The following is a 19,206-nucleotide window of genomic DNA, read 5'->3' as shown; positions in this document are numbered from 1 at the left end:
ACCTAGTACATCCATCTGAGGGAGAAAAGAGCTTACAGTATCTGTTGGGAACTATCTGCGATGGAAAACTGGGACATGTGTCTTAACAATAACAAATGGAAACAAGTCTGATCCAGGAAGCGTACTTTATTAGAAAGGACCATTGAACTGCACAAACTATAGAAACATAGAAAATAGGTACAGGAGTAGGCCATTCGGCCCATCGAGCCAACACCACCATTCAATAAGATCATGGCTGATCATTCACCTCAGTACCCCTTTCCTGCTTTCTCTCCATACCCCTTCATCCCTTTAGCCATAAGGGCCATATCTAACTCCCCCTTGAATATATCCAATGAACTGGCATCAACAACTCTTTGCGGTAGAGAATTCCACAGGTTAACAACTCTCTGAGTGAAGAAGTTTCTCCTCATCTCAGTCCTAAATGGCTTACCCCTTATCCTTAGACTATGTCCCCTGGTTCTGGACTTCTACAACATTGGGAACAATCCTCCTGCATCTAACCTGTCCAGTCCCGTCAGAATTTTATAAGTTTCTATGAGATCCCCTCTCATCCTTCTAAACTCCAGTGAATACAGGCCCAGTCGATCCAGTCTCTCCTCATATGTCAGTCCTGCCATCCCGGGAATCAGTCTGGTGAACCTTCGCTGCACTCCCTCAATAGCAAGAACGTCCTTCCTCAGATTAGGAGACCAAAACTGAACACAATATTCCAGGTGAGGCCTCACTAAGGCCCTGTACAACTGCAGTAAGACCTCCCTGCTCCTATACTCAAATCCACTAGCTATGAAGGCCAACAAACCATTTGCCTTCTTCACCGCCTGCTGAACCTGCATGCCAAATTTCAATGACTGATGTACTATGACACCCAGGTCTCGCTGCACCTCCCCTTTTCCTAATCTGCCGCCATTCAGATAATATTCTGCCTTCGTGTTTTTGCCACCAAAATGGATAACCTCACATTTATCCACATTATACTGCATCTGCCATGCATTTGCCCACTCACCTAACCTGTCCAAGTCACCCTGCAGCCTTCACCTAAGGATTTCCTTTGATGGTACATTAGCATCAGCCAATCTCCCTTTCAGGGAACAGGCTGTGAACAGGCTGTTCACACTGTTTACAATTGAAGAATTACTGTCCACATTAAATATAATTATTTTTATATGCAGGTGCAACGTCCTGAATCCAGAACTCCGAAAACTGGAATTGTCCAAAAACCAGACATTTTGCGCATAGCTGGTGGAATTGTCCAGAATCCGAAATTATTGTCTGAAAACCAGACATTTTTGAGGCAAAACCCAAAATCTGCCATGAATATGGTCGAGGATTCCGGATTTCAGACAAGATAATCAAGTCTGAAATCTGAATCCTCGACTGAATCCGTATCGGATTTTGGGTTTTGCCGGATTTCGGACCTCGCTGTTCAAAACCCGGTATGGATTTAGTTGAGGATTCAGGATTTCAGATTATTGATTTTCTTGTCTGAAATCCAGAAAAACAACCCAAAATGGCACGGATTCAGTCCAGAGGATTCTGAATTTCGGACGTTGTATCTGTAATATAAAAAGAGAAATTTTGTAGTTATTTTTTACTTTGTTTTGTCAATGATACCAGTAACGGATTTTCTGGTATTGATGATGTACTCAACATATGCCATTTGCCCAGTTCAACAGGCTTGGGAAATAACTTTAGTGGTAGGAAGGTGAAATTCCACAACATGTAGGAAGGTGAGAAAGTAGTGCTTTACTAATAACAAGATGCAGCTTAGATTTTTCGAACACAAATCTAAATATGGACTTATCGAACAGAATGCCAAAAGAAGCAGTTGATGCTACAGAGACGATTTTCCTAATGGGGCATTAGAAGCACCAGGAGACACCAAGAAAATCTTCATTTTTTTAAAGGTAATGGGGCAAGATTTTTATAGTGCCAGCTTCTAATGACCTGTGCTGGGTTTTTATTTTAATGTCTATATGCAAATGCTATGATTTGCATTCCTAATGGTCTTCATGCCAATTTATAGGTTCTGAATGAATTTATGCTATGTGCCATGGCTGGGGTGACAGCAGCAACTCAGACAATAGTGTGGGCACTTCTGGTGTCTACCTTGGAGGGAAGTGGTAAGAGGGCAGCACCATTGTGCTAAACTGTGGATAGAGGAAGAGGGAAAACAGGGGAATTAGAAGGAGTGAGTTGGATTGGCTATGAAAGTCCTCATTTAATTCCAGATGGCATGAAACAGGTGTAAGATCAGGGAGAGGAGCATTTCTACACTGAAGAAAGGAAACAGCAAAGGCTGAGTCTCAGGAGAGGCTGAGGTGAATGACTTTACCAGCTATCACAGGAATTTTTGGTTGTATCCACTCATCTGGCTCTAAATAAGTTATGTTTCAAAAGAAGAGGTGAGGGGTGGCACAGTACTGAACAAGGCCTCCATGACTAAGAGGAATAGACCAATAGAATTCTGTAACAAGTACAGAATCAACAAAACCATTTTTTATTCAAAACGCCAAAATTAAAGACCTTTCTTGACAACACTAGCCTGCCCCATAAAACAAAGCGCTCTGGAAGCTGTAGTGGCAGATAGCACGGAACAGGTGTAAGATCAGGGAGAGGAGCATTTCTACTCTGAAGAAGGGAAACAGTAGCTCAGGAAAGGCTGAGTCTCAGGAGAATCTGAGGTGAATTACTTCAGTAGCTATCTCAGGGATTTATTCATTCATAATAAAGCCATAATGGAATAATTGAGGGTAAGGAAAAAGGCATAAATTAAGTATATAGACAGTAGAGGAGTGCATGATACGGGAGAATACAAAAAGATTAGGAGAGAAATGAAAAAAAAAACAATTAGGAAGGCAAAGAGGAACTATGAAATTAAATTATCAAGGAACATAAAACAAAATAGTAAAATATTTTACAGGCACATCAATAAAAATGGGAAGGTTGGGATGGGAATAGGGCCAGTAAAGGATAGACAGGATAATACCACAGGTAACGATAGAGACATGGCAGAAATATTAAATCATTATTTCACTTTGGCATTTACCAGGGAGATCGAACAGGTGGACATGACATTGGATGATGAGATTCTTAATGAGATAAGTATATTTAAAATAAAAAGAGGGGATATATTAATTAAACTAATCAAACTCAAAGACGATAAAATCCCTGGCCCGGATGGATTGCATCCACGCATTTTAAAAGAATCTAAAGAAGTGATAGCAGAGGCATTACTACACATATTTAATAATTTGTTAGAAAAAGGTGTAGTACCAGAGGACTGGCGGATAACTAATGCAATAGCTATATTTAGGAAGGGAGATAGAACATGTCCATGGAATTATAGACCAGTCAGCTTAACATCGGTTGTAGGAAAAATAATGGAATCCCTACTAAAAAAGAAAATAGAAGAGCATCTAGAAACCAAAAATATAGGCCCAGAAATTCTGACCTCCCCGGGTCCGTATGGAGTGTCTATAGACCTGGGAAGGCATCGGAAAAGCCGGTTTTCAGCGCACAATGCGCATGCGCTGAAAACCGGCCTTTCCAATCTGTCCAGCTCCAGCTTGACCGATCATTCACATCTCGGAAACGAGGACATTTGCAAGGGCAATATTGCGATATTTACCCATATCTTGCCCAACAAATGTCCTCAAAACTCTTGCACCTGATAAAAGCAGGCACATAGCCTACTTTTAAAGGTGTAAGAGTCTTAAAGCACAAAAAATAAAATTAAAAATGCACATTTTATTTTAAAACCCTGCCCACTATGATAAATTTATTTTAAACCCTAATTTAAAAAACTTTTTAAAAACTCGGAAAAATTTTTTCTCTAAGATATTTATTAACTTTAATTTCAATTAATTTTAATTATGTGAGGTGTGTTTTTTATTTTTTAATTGGTGTTATTGTGTTTGTTTTTTTTTCTTAATTAATAACAATGAGAGCTCGTAGATACGGAGTTCTCATTTCTATTAATTGAGAATACTGTACCTGATTGGTTGAACAGTCACACGTGACTGCATCTTCTGCATGGGAGCCTCGAGGATGGGAGCGCGTTTTGCAGCGCGGGAAGAGAAGGCCTCCCCACCGGAATCCAATGCTCCTCCCGGACCATCAGGTACTTTCGGAAAAATTCTTCGGTCGGCGGCAATTGCCCGCGGGAAGCCTCTGACTGGAATTTCAGGGCCAATAATGAATAGTCAGCATGGATTTCAAAAGGGATGACATGTTCTATCTTGCTTGACCAACTGCATTGAATTTTTTGAAGAGGTAACAGAGAGTAGACAATGGTAACAGCCAGGAGGGTATTGGAATAGTCAAATTTGGAGGCCTTTCAGAAGGTATCCCATAATAGACTAATGAACAAGGCCAGAGAATGCGGAGTCAGGGGACTCACAGCACAATGGATAGCTAGCTGGCTTCAAGACAGAAAGCAGAGAGTATGGGTAAAAAGTAGATATTCACAATGGCAGAAGGTGGGTAGTGGTTTTCCATAAGGTTCAGTGCTGGGACCACAGTTGTTCACAATTTAGACTTTGGAATCAAAAACACTATTTCTAAATTTGCGGCTAACATCAAATTGTGGGGGATAGTCAAAATGAGGAGGACTGCAACAAGTTACAGGAGAACATTAATAAACTTGCAGAATGGGCATCTAATTGGCAAATGAAGTTCAACACAGATAAATGTGAGTCATTACATTTTGGTAGGAAGAATAGGAAGGTCACATATCACTTGGGGGTGCGAGTCTAGGTAGGGTACAGGAACGAAGGGATCTCGGAGTACAAATACACAAAAAGTACTAAAAGTTGCGACACAGTTTAGCAAGGCCATAAAAAAAAGCAAATCAAGCACTTAGGATTTATTTCTAGAGGTATAGAATTGAAAAGTAGGGAAGCTATGCTAAACCTGTATTGAACCTTGGTTAGACCACACTTAAGAGCACCGCGTACAGTTCTGGTCACTACATTATAGAAAGGATATAGAAGCACTGGAGAGGGTACAGAGAGGATTTACAAGGATGATACCATAAATGCGAGAGTATACATATCAGGAAAAGAGAACAGGCTGGGTCTCTTTTGTCTTGAAAAAAGAAGGCTGAAGGAGGTCTTTAAAATTATGAAAGGTTTTGATAGAGTGGATACAGAGAGAATGTTTCCACTTGTGGGGAAGAGCATAACTAGAGGCCATCAATTTAAGATAGTCACCAAGAAATCCAATAGGGAATTCAGAAGAAACTTCTTTACACAAAGAATGGTGAGAATGTGGAACTCGCTACCACAGGGAGTGGTTGAAGCGACTAGTATAGATGCATTTAAGGGGAGGCTAGACAAGCATATGAGGGAGAAGGGAATAGAAGGTTATGCTGATAGATTTAGATGAGGAAAGACAGGAGGAGGCTCGAGTGGATCATAAACCCCGGCATGGTTGGGCTGAATGGCCTGTTTCTGTGTCATATATCTTATGTAATTCTATGTAATGCTGGGAACAGTTTGTCCTTAAACCTCATCTGGCACTAGAACAGGAGATTTGAGTTTTTTGGCTTTTATCTACATTACTGCGTTCGCTTCAGACAAAGTCAGGTGCAAGCACTTTAAAAGTCACGTTAAAATTTTGGGGCAATTCTATTTAAGTGCAGAATGGGGACAAAGAATTATTGCTCATTTTTGATGAACTAAAGTTTATGGAGCAGGGAGAATAAGAGGACAGCCAGGAGAATATTGGAATAGTCAAATTTGGAGGTGACATGACTGAAGGTTTCAGCAGCAGATAGTCTGGAGGTGGAACAAGGCAGCCTTTGTAATTGAGAGGATATTGCATGGGAAGAATGTAGTCAATAGTGTGGCACATCAGCAACCACAGCATTACCTCAAGGAACTGGATCCAATGGCACAAGAGATTCAATGACCTCACAAAGACAGCAAAAGTGAGTGTAGCCGCTCCTTTAACTATCTCTTGCAATGTCCCTGGTTACATTCCCTTCTTCAGCATTCAGACCAATCACCACTCCTACATCACATAGCTCAACACCAATTACAAGGGCACACTGTACTACCTCTCATGCTCACGCCTTACATACACTTGCCTGCTGCCTTCACTGCTTCCATGAATGGCATGCTTTTCTCACCTGCTGTCAATTGCAGAACTGCACTTCCTCTCATGACTCCATTCTCAATTCATATTCAAGGCACTTACTCCCCACTCAAAACCTCTCCATTCTTTTTGCATCTTGCTTCTTCTCCCTCTCAGCTTCTGCATACAGAAGCCATATACATGCACATAAGAACATAAGAATTAGGAGCAGGAGTAGGCCGGATAGCCCCTCAAGCCTGCTCCGCCATTTAAAAAGACCATGGCTGATCTTCGACCTCAACTCCACTTTCCCACCTGATCTGCACATCCCTTGATCCCCCTAGCATCCAAAAATCTATCTATCCCAGCCTTACATGTACTCAACGATTCAGCATCCACAGCCCTTTGGCGTAGAGAATTTCAAAGATTCACAACCCTCTGAGTGAAGGAATTCCTCCTCATCTCAGTCTTACATGGCTGACCCCTTATCCTGAGACTATGCCCCCTAGTTCTAGACTCTCCAGCCAGGAGAAACAACCTCTCAACATCTATCCTGCCAGTTCCCCTCAGAATCTTGTATGTTTCAATGAGATCACCTTTCATTCTTCTAAACTCCAGAGTATAGGCCCAATCTACTCAATCTCTCATTGGAGAACGCTCTCATCCCATGCACACTCATAACTCACCTCCTTCTGCAGGAGAAGACAATATGCAATATGACAGAGAGAAAAAGATGGGGGAGGAACACCCAACATCGTTGCCCTCATCCACATTGATGCACTTGAAATAGCTGACTCAACAAGAGCTTACAGTATTGGAGTTGGTGAGGTTGGGTGTTCCTTTGAGCAGGGTGGCTGTTTATCATGTGAAGCACAAACAATTGCACCCTAAACCAACTTCACAATCACAACCAGTGTGGTCAACCCTTGCATGACTTGGGCTTGGGATTTACAAGGGACAGTTTTGAAACTTGCAGATGACACAAAACTTGGAAGTGTAGTCAACAGTGAGGAAGATAGTAATAGACTTTAAAAAGACAGAGCCTGGTGGAATGGGTGGACAAATGGCAGTTGAAGTGTGAGGTGATACATTTTGGTAGGAAGAATGAGGAGAGACCATACATAATAAACTGTACAATTTTAAAGGGTGTTTAAGAACAGAGAGACCTGGGGTTGTATGTGCACAAATCTTCAAAGGTGACAGGACAGGTTAACAAAGCAGTTAATAAAGCACATGGGATCCTGGGCTTTTAAAAATAGGCATCGAGTACAAAATCCATGAAATTATGCTAAACCTATATAGTCGGCCCCAGCTGGCGCATTGTGTCCAATTCTGGGCACCACACTTTAGGAAGCATGTGAACGCTTTGGAGAGGATACAGAAGAGATTTTCTAGAATGGTTCCACGGATGAGGGATTACAGTCAAGTGGATAGACTAGAGAAGCTGGGTTTGTTCTCCTTGGAGCAGAGAAGGCTAAGAGGAGATTTGATAGAGGTGTTTCAAATCATGATGGGTTTAGCTAGCGTAAATATAGAGAATCTGTTTCCAATGGCTGAAGGGTTGATAATGTGAGGGTACAGATTTAAGATGATTGGCAGAAGAACCAGAGGTGACATGAGGAAAAAAATGTTTACGCAACGAGTAGTTAGGATTTGGAATCCACTGTCTGATAGGTGGATACAGACTCAATAGTCGCCTTCAAAAGGGAATTGGATAAATACTTCAAGGAGAAAAAGTTACAGTGATATGGGGAAAGGGCGGGGCAGTGGGACTAATTGGATTGCTCTTCGAAAGAGCAGGCACTGACTCGATGGACTGAATGGCCTCCTTCTGTGCTGTATTATGCTATGATTCTGTAATGTGCGAATGTCCAGCTTCTCATTGTCATCCTAACTCTGTTCCGTCTCCTCCTTCCTCTCAGCAACAAAAACCTAATCAATAACTTTCTGAAGAAGACATCTTGGAGGACGATTCCCTCCTGATGAAATATTGTTATGCGTTACACATCCCTGCTCCCCCCCCTCCCCAGGGTAGTTTGAGGATAGTGAGTTAGAGGGGCCTGCACCTGGTGTAACACACAGCATGTGAGCAGGAGCAGTTACTGGTGGCAGGGGCAGCTCAGGAGATGATTTACCCAAGGGCGATGTGCTCTCTCAGCTATGCTGAGCAGGACAGAGATGCAGACCTCCGACCAGGAAAATAAAAATGCTTGAGGCACATCAGAGATTGTATGAGTAATTGGAAGACATGCCAACGACTTTGAGCACCATTTACGAAAGTCTGGGTCAGTCCATATCCAGCAGGTGTAGAGCTCTGTCACATGGCAATCTACCATAGATGTGGCCACCTCAGGGACATTGCAATTGTCCTCTCACAGCAGGATTTTGCAACTTTGGTGGAAACTCAGATGGATGCTGTTATATATGTAAACCTGTAAATACCTTGTTTAACTGAGGGCTTATCCCCAGTAGTCTGAAGGAATCCCACAATCCCTTGGGAGCACCTGTAAATAAGGAGGCCTCACAGGCTGGAGAAGCACTCTGGAGACTTGTAATAAAGGACTACTGTCATACTTTACTTTGAGCTCACAGTATCTGGTCAGACTCTTTCTTCAATACATAACAACTGGTGACAAGATACAGATGACGAACCACACTACAACGATGCAGAGAACAGTGGGCATTTTGGAGAAATTTTCGGAGGGAGATGATTGGGAAACCATCGTGGAGTGACTCGACCAATACTTCGTAGCCAACGAACTGGAAAGAGAAGCAAATGCTGCCAAATGAAGCATGATTCTCCTCACCATTTCTGGGGCACCAACGTATGGCCTCATGAAAAATCTGCTTGCTCCATTGAAACTCACAGAGAAATCATATGATGATTTGTGCACACTGGTCTGGGAGCACCTAAACCCGAAGGAAAGCGTTCTGATGGTGAGGTACTGGTTCTACACGTACAAGAGGTCTGAAGGCCAGGAAGTGGCAAGCTATATCACCGACCTAAGACGCCTTGCAGGACATTGCGAATTTGAAGGACACTTGGAGCACATGCTCAGGGACTTCTTTGTACTTGGCATTGGCTACGAAGTAAAACTTTGCAAACTTTTGACTGTAGAGACCCCAACCTTGAGTAAAGCCATCGCGATAGCCCAGGCATTCATCGCCACCAGTGACAATACCAAACAAATCTCTCAGCACACGAGTGCTGCTACAAGTATTGTGAACAAAGTAATGTTGTTTTTGAATCGTAACGTACAGGGCAGGACTTACACGCCTGCAGCTGCACGTCCGCAGATGTCTGAGTCCACCATCAAGGGTGGTGAATGCAAGGCCATTAACACCTTGTTGGCGCTGTGGAGGTGATCATCGTTTCCATTCATGCCGCTTCAAAGGATACGTTTGCAAGGGCTGTGGAACAATGGGACATCTCTAACTTATGTGCAGGCGAGCTGCAAACCCTGCTAGTCCTGCAAACCACCATGTTGCAGAAGAGGGCAGATCCACGGTGGATCACGATGAACCAGAGCCTCAGACCGAGGAGGCAGAGGTATATGGGGTGCACACATTTACCACAAAGTTTTCCCCGATAATGCTGAAGGTTGAATTAAATGGACTTCCGATGTCTTTGAAGCTGGACACGGGTGCGAGCCAGTCCATTATGAGCAAAAAGACTTTCGATAAATTGTGGTGCAGCAAGACCTCAAGGCCAGTCCTGACTCCCATTCGCACTAAACTGAGAATGTACACAAAGGAACTGAATCCTGTAATCGGCAGTGCTACCGTCAAGATTTCCTACGATGGTGTCGTGCACAAGTTACCACTCTGGGAGGTACCAGGCAATGGCCCCACGCTGCTCGGTAGGAGCTGGCTGGAGAAGATACGCTGGAACTGGGACAACGTCCGAACACTCTCGTCCGTCGACGACATTTCATGTTCCCCTCACTGTTTGAACCAGGCATCGGGAAGCTCCAAGGAGCAAAAGTGCAGATCCACCTGATTCCGGGGGTCCATCACAAGGTGAGAGCGGTACCGTACATGATGAGAGAGAGGGTAGAGATCGAGCTGGACCAGCTGCAATGAGAGGGCATCATTTTGTCAATCGAATTCAACGTATGTGGGCCAGTCCAATTGTTCCAGACCTCAAGGGAAACGGCGGCGTCAGATTCTGTGGTGATTACAAAGTAACTATCAATCGTGTCTCACTGCAGGATCAATACCCACTACCAAAGGCAGACGACCTATTTGCAACGCTGGCTGGAGAAAAAATGTTCACAAAGCTGGATTTAACCTCGGCCTACATGATGCAGGAGCTGGAGGAATCATCGAAGGGCCTCACCTGCATCAACACGCACAAAGGTCTCTTCATTTACAACAGATGCCCGTTTGGGATTCGATCAGCTGTGGTGATATTCCAGAGAAACATGGAAAGCTTACTGAAGTCGGTTCTGTGCACTGTGGTCTTCCAGGACGACATCTTGGTTACAGGTCGGAACACCGTCGAGCATCTGCAGAACCTGGAGGAGGTTCTTAGTCAGCTTGATCGTGTGGGGTTCAGGTTGAAACGCTCGAAGTGCATTTTCCTGGTTCCTGAAGTGGAGTTCCTAGGGAGAAGAATTGCAGCGGACGGCATCAGGCCCACCGATTTGAAGACGGAGGCAATCGAGAACACACCGTGACCACAAAACGTGATGGAGCTGCGGTTGTTTCTGGGATTCCTGAACTACTTACCGGGTCTCAGCACACTGTTAGAACCACTACATGCTTTACTGTGTAAAGGAGACGAATTGGTATGGGGTAAAAGCCAAGAAAATGCCTTTACAAAAGCTAGAAAACTGTTCTGCTCAAACAAATTGCTTGTGTTGTATGATCCATGTAAGCATTTGGTATGAGCATGTGATGCGTCATCATACGGTGTCGGGTGTGTATTGCAATAAGCTAATGAATCTGGGAAATTGCAACCGGTTGCTTATGCATCCAGAAGTCTGTCTAAGGCTGAGAGGGCCTACAGCATAATCGAAAAAGAAGATTTAGCGTGAGTTTATGGGGTAAAGAAAATGCATCAATATCTATTTGGGCTAAAATTTGAATTGGAAACCGACCATAAGCCAATAATATCCCTTTTTTCCGAAAGTAAGGGGATAAATACGAATGCATCGGCCCACATCCAGAGATGGGCGCTCACGTTGTCCGCATACAACTACGCCATCCACCACAGGCCAGGCACAGAAAACTGTGCCGATGCTCTCAGTAGGCTGCCATTGCCCACCACGGGGATGGAGATGGCACAGCCCGCAGATTTAGTCATGGTAATGGAAGCATTCGAGAGTGAGCAATCACCTGTTACCGCCTGACAGATTAGAACTTGGACGAGCCAGGACCCCTTACTGTCCTTAGTAAAAAACTGTGTGCTCCATGGGAATTGGTCTAGTGTCCGTTAGAAATGCATGAAGAAATAAAGCTGTACCAGCAGCGCAAAGATGAAAGGTCCATACAGGCAGACTGCCTCCTATGGGGTAATCGGGTAGTGGTGCCAAAAAAGGGCAGGGACATGTTCATTAGTGATCTCCACAGTATCCACCCAGGCATTGTAATGATGAAAGCAATAGCCAGATCCCACGTGTGGTGGCCTGGTATCAATGCAGACTTAGAATCCTGCTTGCACAAATGTAATACATGTTCACAGTTAAGCAATGCACCCAGTGAGGCGCCACTAAGTTTATGGTTTTGGCCCTCCAAACCGTGGTCTAGGGTCCATGTCGACTATGCAGGCCCGTTCTTGGGAAAAATGTTCCTAGTGGTTGTAGCTGCGTACTCCAAATGGAGGTGATTGCTTTCCGCATCGTTTCCGCCTCTTTGAGGCGGTAACGGCTCTTAGAAAAAGGGGCAATTTCGAACCCAGAGTCTGCAGCCATGAACTCATGCCTTGCATTCTGAGGTCGCTGGTCAAGAACATCTCCTGGATCTCAATATGATCCACAGCTGCCTACCACATCAGCTCTGCTTAAGCCACTGGGGGCAGCACCTCATTGAAGTAGTAGAGTGAGCAAACCTTTTAAAAAAGGCTCTATGAGTGACACGGGTGATTAGTGATTTGATGCACAGTAAAACCATCAGCATTATGGCACTTTGATATACAGTGTGTTTGTAGAACAACTGATGAGTCTGCCTTATGAGGAAGTCAGTGGAGTGAAAATTAACAGAATTATTTCAATATTAGAGAATGCAGGATTGAGGGAGTGGTGACTGAGATTTACAGGACTGTTAGTGCAGCGGGGCTTTGTGTTCAGTGGGAGGAGACTGAGCAACTCAGCTGAATTGTTGTACAATTAATTCATCTATGCATTTCTCACTGCAAGACTTGGCGCTGCCTCTGCTCCCTGTGCTGCAGCCTTGCTCTCGACCAGTTGTTCCTCATCAGGTCGAAAGTTGTCCTGTACATCTGTATCCTGCAGCTGCAATCCCATTTGGATGGCTATATTGTGGAGGATGCAGAAGGCCACAATAATGTGGGAGACTCTCTCTGGTGCATATTGCAGGAGACACTCTGGATCTATCAAGAACCTAAATCTTTTATTTAGGAGAACTATTGTGAGCTCAACAATTCTCCTCATTTTGACATGACTCTCATTATAACTGTCCTGCTCAGTGTTTTGAAGGGGTGTCCTGAGCCAAGCTAGCAGGGTGTAGCCCTTATCTTCAAGAAGTCACCCTCTCACATTCCTGCCATGTTGGAAAGTGGTGGGTTGTTCGGCTGCCGCAGGATGAATGAATCATGGCAGCTTCCGAGGTACCTGGTACAAGCTGGCATCATTCTCTTGGTGTGATCACATACTAGCGTGTATTGATCAAGTGAAACCCCTTGTAGTTAATAAAGCTGCTGGCTAGTTGTGTGGGGTCCTGATGGCAACATGAGTGCAGCCGATGGCAACATGAGTGCAGCCAATTGCATCATGAGCCCTAGGGCAGGCAGCCATTGCTGCAAACCCCAGGACTCTCTTGTTGTCGCTGTTTCATCAATTGGGGAGGACATGCAATGTTTCACTCTGGTAAATAATAGGTTTGTCACCTATCAGATGCACTTATGGACCGATGACTGCAAGATGCAAGCGAAGTTGTTCCTGGTGTCCTGGCCAATATTTATCTCTCAACTAACATCACTGCTGTTTGTGAAACCTTGCTGTGTACAAATTGGCTACTGTGTTTCCTGCCTTACAACGGCACATAATTACACTTCAGAAGTACTTCATTGGCTGTTAAGTGCTTTGGGACGTCCTGAGGATGCGAAGGGCGCTATATAAATGCAAGTTATTTATTTTCTTTCTTTATATTCTCTGTAGCAGCCTGTACTGACCCTGAGACAAAGAAATTCACCTTCATAGCCACAGGCATGGCATGTCCCCCAACGCAGCAGGCTGCAGGTCATGTTACATAGGTCAGCAACAACGTGCCATGATAACTGAAGCCTCCTCGTGCATGTTGAGAAAGGTGGATACCCTGATAGGAGGGTAGGGCCTTCTGCGTGCAGGTTCCCTCACCTGCTGTACACTCTGAGGCAGCCTGCTGCTGCTTTATGCTGAGGCCTCTGCTGCAGCTGTTGCTGTTGCTACTCTTCAGGGTCAGTAGACTAAAGAAACTATCAGAAAATAGCAAGATTGGAAGTCACAAGAAACTCCAGTTACAACTACCAGCACACAGATGCCAATGATCGAAATGGCTGTTACCTGTTTAAATCCTATTGCCTGATCAATCTCCCACAAATCCCACTAGGTTTTACCTTGCAGCCTTAACAATGGGTGGGACATCCGCATTTCAGTGTCAAAATGGCATTGGGAGTCCTAGATGCTATTGGAGCCCGATTTTCATGCCTGCATGAGGGTTCAGCCTGCCTACAGAAGGAGTCCCAGCTGACTGAAGTGTGCCCTGGGAAAACAGCAACTGACGCAAAGTAAGCGGGAACACAACGATAAATTTGCTCTCCCAATTTTTAACATTCACATACCTCGTCCTGTCCTGGCAGGGAGGGGGTTAAAACTCCTCCCCCCCCCGCCACCCTCCACAAGGCTCAGAAATGATGTACACATTTTTAATATATTCCTCTGAAATTTCTCTCTGCACTGGGTCTGTCGGGTCATTTATTTAAAATGACTTAAAGCAGCCACTAAAATAGGGCAACACAGAATTTCAGGTGAATAAGTGTCTGTACACTGGTACCTCACAGTCTAATTTCGAGACCCAAAGGAGTGATTCCGCAGTGCAGGGGCAGCATCGAAGGGATCACAGCTCTTGAAATAGTCGGTGTGCAGCCTGTGACTATTCATCCATTAAAATTTTAATGGAAAGGAGATCAAGGCTTGTGCAGCTTACATTTGGTGACACGTGCTCCCGACCATGTTGCTCTCTGCTCGCAGCACTTGAGTTGTGGAATTATTTGTTATCGACCTGACATAAAATGTCACAAGTTGTTGTTGTTGTTGTAAAATAAGTATAATGCGGAGTGTATGTTTGGAAAGAGTACTCAAAAGATAACAGCGTTGCCGGACCTTATCCTGGCATATTCCGTTAATGAGATTGGAAGCACAAGCCCTTAAAACTGATTGACAGCAGGTGCACAGAAGGTTGCAGAAGAAGAACCCACCCCAATCACCCAGTGCAGAATATAGCCAAGCTGCTGCTGGAGGCCCCAGACAGGGATGGAAAGGGCTGAGATTAATCTGATTTGGCACCTCATAATTAGGTTTCTCGTAAGCATCAAATCTCCATCATAACATCGTTCTAACGGGAACATTGTTATCTTTACCCATTACTGAACAAATACAGATTAATATGTGCAGATTTAATGTTTCCCCTGCCCCAACCCCCAGCACTTTAATTAACCGGCTTGCTTTTCTGCGTGCATTGGACTTGGCTGCTGACCAATGTCTTGTGCTTCCTGACTTTGGCAGAATCAACTGAAAAATGTGTAGAGTTTGATCTATCGCTCCAGTATCAGGTCACACTTTAAAAAGCTGTCTGCCATTTGGATGGAAAATTGCCTTTGGAACTGGTTTTCACTCCATCATAGACAGCCTTTAAGTGATGTGATTCCCAGCTCCAAAGTAGATCGTGTGAAGCAGAGAAAAACAGGTTTGTTTCACTATATGAATAATATAAATGATAAAATATACGAGATAAATCAGAAATAATAGAAAATAACTCAAAAAAAGAATAAGAAAGAAAAGACACCAGGATAGAAGTAATGATTTTATAATTGTTAATTCAAAATCTTTACCTTATAAATGTTTTAATATTAGTCATTTTTTGATCAGCAACAATTGGCATTAGCTCAATAGTGCCTTTCAGATACTAAAACTATCCAAGGTGCTTCACGCAGTAGTAAAAGAGAAAATAAAGAAAGAACCTGCATTTATATAACACATTTCATGACCTAAGGACGCCCAAAAGCGCTTCACAGCCAATGAAGAGTTTTTGAAGTGTAGTCACTGTTGTAATATAGGCAACATGGCAGCCGATTTAGAAACATAGGGCCCAAGTTTCCACAAGAAAAAAAACGGGCGCCCCTCCGAGCTGGGCGCCTGTTTTTCACGCCACAAAGTGCGCCTAAAAAAATCCTCGGTATTCTCCACTTACTTGCAGGTCCTCTTGCCCTCAGCGCAGCCAGCACGAGCTGTAGGGAGGCGGAGCCAGGTCCCTGCGCTGAAAACAGTGCCGGGACCTCTGCACATGCGCACTACAGTGGGCACGCAAGTGCAGTAGCTCCAGGCGCCGAACTGTGTGGGAGGGGCCCGAAGCACGCAGCCCCTAGCCCTGGCTGAATGGCCTCACTGGGGCTGCGTGAATAAGGCTCCTCCCATGGCCAGCTCCTGCTCCCCCCCCCCGACCAGACCCGACACCCGCTCCCGCCCCCCTGCTCCCCCCCTCCCACTGGACCCGACCCGACTCCCGCTCCCGGACTGGATCCGACCTGACCTCCCCCCCTCTCCCCCTCTCTCTCTCCCTCCCTCCCTCTCTCTCTCTCTCTCTCTCTCTCTCTCTCTCTCTCTCTCTCTCTCTCTCTCTCCCACCCTCTCTCTCTCTCTCTCCCTCCCCCCCTCTCTCTCTCTCTCTCCCTCCCCCCCTCTCTCCCTCCCTCCCCTCTCTCTCCCCCCCCCCCCCCCCCGACCCAAACCGAACCGAGCCTCCCCGACCCGACCCAACCCAATGCCACCTACCTGTAAATCTGGTGCTGGGGACGGGCCCTGCCTGAAGTCTCAGGCCGGCCCGTTCAGCCTTCGGTCCCGAAAGGCCTGCCTGAAGCACTTTCACACAGGTAGGAAGATGGTTTATTTAATCTTTTCTTTGCTTATAAATGTTTATTCAGGTTGGATTTATTTGTATTATATTTGTATAAGTATAAATAAGGATTTATTATAGAATTTAATGACTTCCCTTCCCCCCCCCCCCACCTCGTTTTGGCGCCTAATTTGTAACCTGTGCCTGATTTTTTAATGTGTAGAACAGGTTTTTTCAGTTCTACAAAAATCTTCACTTGCTCCATTCTACTTTAGTTTGGAGTACGTTTTCACTGTGGAAACTTTCAAATCAAGCGTCAGTGGCCAGACACGCCCCCTTTTGAAGAAAAAATTCTGTTCCAAAGTAGAACTGTTCTACCTGACTAGAACTGCAGAAAAAAAAATGTGGAGAATTGCGATTTCTAAGATAGTCCATTCTCCACCAGTTGCTCCTAAAAATCAGGCGCAAATCATGTGGAAACTTGGGCCCATTGAAACATAGAAAAATAGGTGCAAGAGTAGGCCATTCGGCCCTTCGAGCCTGCATCGCCATTCAATAAGATCATGGCTGATCATTGCTTCAGTACCCCTTTCCTGCTTTTTCTCCATACCCCTTGATCCCCTTAACTGTAAGAGCCATATCTAACTCCCTCTTGAATATATCCAGTGAACCGGCATCAACAACTCTCTGTGGCAGGGAACTCCACAGGTCAACAACTCCCCGAGTGAAGAAGTCTCTCCTCATCTCAGTCCCAAATGGCCTACCCCCCATCCCAAGACCATGTCCCCTGGCTCTGGACCTCCCCAACATCGGGAACATTCTTCCCGCATCTAACCTGTCCAGTCCCGTCAGAATCTTATATGGAGATGGCAGAAACTCTGAACAAATATTTTGTATCTGTCTTTACGGTAGAGGACACTAACAATATTCCAACAGTGGACAGTCAAGAGGCTATAGTGGGGGAGGAATTCCCACAATCACAATCACTAAGGAGGTGGTACTCAGTAAGATAATGGGACTAAAGGCAGATAAATCCCCTGGACCTGATGGCTTGCATCCTCGGGTCTTGAGGCAGGGATTGTGGATGCATTGGTTGTAATTTACCAAAATTCCCTGGATTCTGGGGAAATCCCAGCAGATTGGAAAAGTGCAAATGTGACGCCTCTATTTAAAAAAGGAGGCAGTCAAAAAGCAGAAAACTATAGACCAGTTAGCCTAACATCTGTGGTTGGGAAAATGTTGGAGTCCATTATTAAAGAAGCAGTAGCAGGACATTTGAAAAGCAAAATTCGGTCAGGCAGAGTCAGCATGGATTTATGAAGGGGAAGTCATGTTTGACAAATTTGCTGGAATTCTTTCAGGATGTAACGAACAGGATGGATAAAGGGGAACCAGTGGATGTGGGGTATTTGGACTTCTCGAAGGCATTTGACAAGATGCCACATAAAAGGTTACTGCACAAGTTAAAAGTTCACAGAGTTGGGGGTAATAGAGATTTGCACACAGCAAGGTTCCACAAATAGCAATGTTTTTTGATGGAAGCTGTACAAGATAACTTTGATCTTCCTGATGTAGAGAAAATCCTTACTAACTGATAAAACTACTCCATTCAGTACATTATTTCTATAACACAAAGTTATTCGTAGATCCCACAGGCATGAGCTGAAATATTAAATATAAAATGGCTGACCCAAAATATAGAATTGTCAACACTTTAAGGGTTAAATAGCAAGGTAAACTAAATAGAATGTAAAAACTGTGGGAGCGAAATTGCCCCTTACTATAGCCCTGCTAGCGCCTCCGGGATGCTCAAGACACTTTTCACCCAGGGAAGTGGGGAGGGTGACGGGGCGCTACAGCCTCCTGGGAAATTGCCCAGAAGTTTGCAGAGGCGCAGCCTTGGCAGCGCCCCACTCTGCGGTTAGCACCTCAGGCCACCGTGCAATCGACGATATTGTCATCGCCATGTGCGGCAACCTCTCACCGCCGCGCGCCGACCCCTCATCGCCCGGCACCAACCACTTAACGCCCCACAGGGGAAATTGCCCACGGACCGCAAGGTTGATGCGAGCGGATGTCAACGCCAGCTTCACAGGTCGTGAAGCTGGCGGACGTCCGCTCTCAGAGTGCTCTTTAAAGGGGAGGGCACCAGCGCCCCGGTCACCATCTTTTTTTGACTGTTGACGGTCAGGTCGGCTAATGATGGCACTCCTAGATAGGTCCGGGCTGCCATTGAGCAGCCCGGCACTCCATCTTGAGTGGAGGCCATCAAAGGCCTTGCAAAATGCGCAATGGCCCTCCCCTTTAATCGAAGGGGAGGGGCTTTGAAATATGTCAGTGCTATGCAAAGCTTTTGCGAAGCGCTTCCTTCAGCGCCCCAGTAGCGCCCCGTTTACAGCCCCCAAAGGAAGTGGAGCGTGTGTAAGAGCAATTCTGCGGTGGGGGAGTGACTTCTACACCAGGCCCTAAAAGTCCCAGCCCCAGATGGTTACCGCCCCCAATCAGATTACAGGGCAATTTCGTCCCCTTTGACTTGGTCCAATTTTGCACAAATTCCCAATTCTGCCATTTTCTGTTTGGGCTGGTGGAACAAATATCTCAGGGGAGACATTGGCCTCCTTTGCGCCACCCATTAGCGCCTCTGGGGGGGCGATAACGGGGCGCTACCGGCTCTGTGACCAGGCGCAATGAGAGTACCGATGCCTGCGGACTTGCCTTGCAGGTTAGCGGCGGTAGTAAATCCTAACGCCAGGATCTCCTGCGCCTGGGAGATCATGACATCATCCGGAGCGCAACGCCCCGGATGCAAACTTTGGTTACGCCCCCTGTAGGATCGCCGGGCATCAACACTGTCAG

The 19,206-nt window shown here is 45.2% G+C and overlaps 1 protein-coding gene and 1 long non-coding RNA gene across 5 annotated transcripts in view; one reads left to right on the top strand and one right to left on the bottom strand.

The window, feature by feature from the left end:
• pdgfc (platelet derived growth factor c) overlaps positions 1-19,206 on the top strand; it is a 392,811-nt gene that overhangs the window by 283,323 nt on the left and 90,282 nt on the right. The window lies entirely within an intron of this gene.
• The window catches only part of LOC139247643 (uncharacterized), a 32,248-nt gene that overhangs the window by 9,233 nt on the left and 3,809 nt on the right, over positions 1-19,206 (bottom strand). The window lies entirely within an intron of this gene.

Source organism: Pristiophorus japonicus, chromosome 2 (assembly GCF_044704955.1).
Source record: "Pristiophorus japonicus isolate sPriJap1 chromosome 2, sPriJap1.hap1, whole genome shotgun sequence".
Taxonomy (NCBI): Eukaryota; Metazoa; Chordata; class Chondrichthyes; family Pristiophoridae; genus Pristiophorus; species Pristiophorus japonicus.
The sequence above is the reverse complement of the archived record's forward strand: the minus strand, read 5'-3'. Positions and strand labels throughout refer to the sequence as shown.